The sequence below is a fragment of the Nematolebias whitei genome, chromosome 11, assembly GCF_014905685.2.
Source record: "Nematolebias whitei isolate Nwh7 chromosome 11, NemWhi1, whole genome shotgun sequence".
In the NCBI taxonomy this organism is placed as follows: Eukaryota; Metazoa; Chordata; class Actinopteri; order Cyprinodontiformes; family Rivulidae; genus Nematolebias; species Nematolebias whitei.
Window position 1 is genome coordinate 20,581,315 of NC_056508.1, and position 4,871 is coordinate 20,586,185.

The following is a 4,871-nucleotide window of genomic DNA, read 5'->3' on the forward strand; positions in this document are numbered from 1 at the left end:
TATTGAAGTTTTAAATCGGCTTGTTTACATCTGGAGAGGATGTGGAAGCTCTTTCGGCTGTAGTCTGCCACCAGCTGAACTCAGGATCACACGTTAGCACCGCTTTCAGGCTTCAGACGTTCAGCTTCCTGTAAAACTGTCTGAGCGTCACGTTTTTAAGTGACGTGTGTGAGCGTGTGTGTTTTGTCTGGTTGTGTTAGAGGACTGAGCGTCAATGCAAATGAAAATAAGGCCTTGGTGCTGTGCTCTCGTGCCAACATAATGAAGACAAAAGCCTCGCTCACAGTTCCTACTTCGCATTTTGCCGCTGGTGCTGCTTCCTCTGCACACGTCTGTCTTCAGGCTGTTCATTAATTTGTTACTTTGATCCCAATCAAAACTTTTTCTGAACGTTTTTTCTGTTTGTTTTCATCCACAGACAATCGATCAGCCCACATAGGACCACACCCCTAGTGAGTGACGGGAGAGGAGGGGGCATCTGACCGTCTGTCATCTTGGCGCCGTCACAAGGTGGGCTAACATCCTGTATGGTTGTCATGGTAACAGCCTGCTGGGTTTGGGTTTGTCAGACTCAGTTTCTTGTTGTTGCCACAGTCTTGCAACATCCTCCTGACCTGAGTGCTGAACGGCGCTGTGTGTTTTTCTGAGGCAAATGTTTTATGGAGGTGTCGTTTTATTTATTTATTTATTTTTTAGCATTTGTGTGTGGTTTGATTCGTGGAAGGTGAAATAGTTTGTGCTAGGAGAAAAAAAAAAAAAGAGTGGAGAAGTTGGTGAGAGAGGGAAAACAAAGAGAGTTGTGTTTTTTAGACAGTTGAGAAAATGAGGAGCAGGACGACGGCGAAGAGACAAGAGGGGAAGTCAAATTATTCCTTGTGCTCTACCTGCCACAGGAGCTGAAAAAAGGCATTAATCTTACCCCCACCCCATCCACCCAAACACACCCACCCTCCCAATGTCTGCAGGTGACAACAACAACAACACACACTGAGACATAAATGTGCCCAGGTTTACCAAACCGCACTTTCTCTTTCAGTTCTGTGTCTTCTCACACAAATGGCTCTGCAGACATGCTGCCGTTTCACTGACAGCAGGAGTGATTGTGTGGGGAGTAAAGTCAGTTAGCGGGGTGGGGGGGGGGAGATGGGGGAGGAGGGCATCTGCTTGTGGCAGTGAGAAAGGTGGTCTTGAAAACAGGAGAAACGTTTGACAAAGGTTGAGAAAAGTCCAGGTCCTTCCACAGTGAGTTAATGTAATAGCATAAATGTATTCAGGATGAAACTCGTCCTTTTTATCCTAAATGCCAAAAAAAAAATTTATAAGAATTGTTTTAAAATAAAGTTTAGTAGAAACGTCACATATTTGCTTTTATGGGGGCAGCTGATCTTTATTATTCTAACTTTACTGACAGTAGTTCTGACTTGCTTTAACTTCGTAATCACTGCAGCAAAGACTTCTGGGTAATATAGTTAATTGCTCACCCACTAGACCTTTAACTACGAGTTGATTGAAGACGTGACTAAAGCCATGTTCACACAAGACCTTTGAACTCTGAAACATTTCTGACATTTTTAACGAAGGAGTAAATTCACTCCAGACTTCCTGCAGAATGAAACTGAACAGTTAGACCTCGTTTTCCCAACATTTTCACACGTTTTTGTTTGAACTTTCCTAAAAATTGAGAGTCATTAACATTTAAAGAAAACATTACAGTTAGGTCTGTCACGATAACAAATTTTGCTGGGCGATTAACGGTCTCAGAAATTATTGCGATAAACGACAATATTCTTTGAAATTTGACAATAATTAGTAATTATTGTCAAACTGAATAATAAATGTTGGTTAATTTTTGTGTGTAGTACTTTTTTTGACCACAGGATGGCAGTATAAGACTGTTTGACATGAAGGATGGATAGTGAGGGAGCGAGCAGCGTGTCTCTTTAAGAAAAAATGGGAGGGATGCCCCTTGACGTGACATGGGCTGTCTCTCTTCCTTTTTTTTGTTTCTCAAAATGGCGGACGCTCTGTGTGGTTTGAGCTCTTTAGCATAGCATTTTTCACACAAAGCTTTTAATAGAAAATCAGTAAACAAGTTCTCAGCTTCTTTTTGCAGAGAAAAACAACTTTTGAGACAAAAGCACGGGTTTCATTGGTGAATTTTGGAACTTCGACAAGACGGAGGTTTTTTTCCCGAGGTCGGCCTGTTAGCTTAGCTCGTAGCTTAGCTTCTCAGCTGCTTTTAACGAAACAAAAACATGATTTTAGATGGTTAAAACAGAAAGAGAAAGGGAGGGGTCAGTGAAGAGCACCGGAGTCGAGCCTTTTCTCATCCAGTGTCTTCAGTAGAAAGAGAGAGACACGAAGAAACAATAAAGCCGATAAATGAAAATGAGGTTGATCGTTTTCATTTATAATACGATTAACTGATTTATTGTTTATCGCGACAGGCCTAATTACAGTGGATCTTTATAACTGGGGAAAGGACAATCAGCTAAACTTACTTTAAGGAGTCGATCAGATCTTTTGAAGTTGGGTTCTGGTGATATGTTATGAACAATAGATATCTTACCTGTTGTAGATGTCTCTTCAGACAGCATTGATTTAGAGAAATATTTTAAACTTGACCAGCTTGATGAGTTAATTGCTAGTCCATGCACACACCATTGGGAAGAAACGCTGGGTGCAGGTCCTGAACCTGATGGAGGGATTATAAATCATCTGGAAACACCAGAGAGGTAGAAGTCTGGGCTTCCTTCCTGGAAATGTTTACTCTAGACATGTTCACAAGCACTTTGATCTGATACTTGGATGTCTTCTGGCCATCTTGGTGCAATTTCTGAATGGACCAAAGCTACAACACATCCTTGTGGCTCGGTGGTAATAATGTACAACCTTTAAGACTGGAGTTGTTTTATGGCGGCAGCAAACTATTGGGATATTGGCTCCGCTCAGGCTAGTCGTTAGCTTGTTAATCCAGTCTCAATTAAACCATTTCTCTAAACTGAATTTGTTCAAAGACCTATTTGCAGCAAATGAGATGTTTTTGTTCATGACATTTGCACAGAGCCCTACTTCACAAGATTTGAACTAATGCTATAACATTGAATGAGAGTCAGAATTAGGGTGGGAACAGGTTGGCTCAATGGACTCAATGCAGTGTGAATGCGAATCGCACCAGCTGAAAATATAAACAAATGTTATGAATATTGGTCCCCAATCGACCCGAGTCTACCGGACTATCAGGTGTGAAAACGACCTTAGTAATAAAAAGGAACTTTCTTTTATTTAATTATGGTGATTTGTCATGTTTTGTCTGACGCAGCTGCAGGAGCATCATGGTGTGAGTTGACACGACCAGATCAGAGATGTGTGCCTCAGTTGGGCCAGCAGAGCTTTAAACTACAGCAGGCTGAGAGAGGCGACACCACTCATCCTGAGCACGCTTGTTGCTTTAATTTGTTCGTTTCTTACCTTTCCTCCCTTCTTTTGTCCCCATGAACTTGCCCAGACCCTCCTGCCTTCAGCTGCATCACCTGCAGAAGAAGAGCTGTTCAGACACGTTCACACGTGCACCTTTGATCAGTGAGAGACGCTGCAGTCAGACTTTTTTCACCTTCTAATTTTAGAAGACGTTCTGACGTCTCCCTCAGCTGAACGCTGACTGAAGCTTTAACGTTTTACTGACTTCAGTCTGGGGATTCCCCAGATGTTAATGACTGTTTGGACAGGAACCATCCTCCCTCTGTTTAAGATGAAGCACACCTCAGACTGAGAATCAAGGTGTTTGCTGCTCATTTTTTCCTGCTCGCTCATCGTCTGCCCCCGGTTACACGTTCTTGTTTGTTGCATCCCCCCCCATGTGACTCACTTGGCTGTGGGAGTTTTGTTGTCTCTCCGCTGTTTGCTGTCTTCACCAAACCACATTTGTGCTTTCGCTTTGTAGCTGCTGTGCATCCGTTTTCATTCTGCTTGCAATGAATTTTGTTGGTTTAACTCTCAGGTGATGTGCGATTCATCGTGTTCAGGTTATCAAAACGCAAAAAGATGCATTTTTAGAATTAAACTTGAACAAAAATACCTGGTGCTAAACCAGAATGGTTTGAAGTAACTTTTGAAAATGAGTCACGTCATGAGTAAAAAATAATTTGAATTTAGGGTTCAGAAGATAAATAGCAAACTTTATCTGAGTGGCATCTATAAATCTAGTACTTCCTGAAGAAGTGTGCATTGCCAGAGCTTTGAACTACAGTAGTCTTTCACTACTTTGCAGTTTGTTTGTCGAGGACTAGCTCTATCGCGGTTTTTCAAAATAAGATTGGACATGACACACAGTTGGCTGACTGATGGATGAGCCGCACGTTCAACATGAATGTTTTATTTAAAATAAATTATTTTAAATTATTTAGCACCTGCTGAACCTGTGCAGTCCATACTGCAGCATAAACTTCCTGCTGCAGCTGATCAGCTGTTCTCAGTGCAGAGCAGAGAAGTGGGCGTGGCCAAGAGTAAACGAGGGACAACTGTATTAAGTTTGCACGGAGATGACTGTTACACTTAACTCTCACGTAAATAACTGAGCCAGCATTCACACTACTGTTTACCTATTTACAGTTTTATCAATTCAATATTTTGTAATTATGGTAAACTACTACATACCTTTAACCATTCATACACTATACAAAAGTGTTCTGCTTAATTAGTAGTATTGTACTCTGACTTTTAGTATTTGTAACTTTTATACTTTTTTAAAATATGCATTTCATTCAGGTCCTTCTCAAACATTGTTCTCTGAAATCTGCTTCAGCATACTTGCTCCTTTCTGTCCTTATGCTAGTTTTAGCCTTTAGCTGTTTATTTTATTTTATCTGTGC

At 41.2% G+C, this 4,871-nt stretch overlaps 1 protein-coding gene across 1 annotated transcript in view; it reads left to right on the forward strand.

Moving 5' to 3' along the window:
* Positions 1–454: 454 nt before the first annotated feature.
* The window catches only part of LOC119417519 (nuclear receptor coactivator 3), a 39,353-nt gene continuing 34,936 nt past the window's right edge, over positions 455–4,871 (forward strand). The window contains exon 1 of the mRNA XM_037684737.1: positions 455–510. The gene's annotated coding sequence lies outside the window, so the exon portion shown is untranslated. The remainder of the gene's footprint in view (positions 511–4,871) is intronic.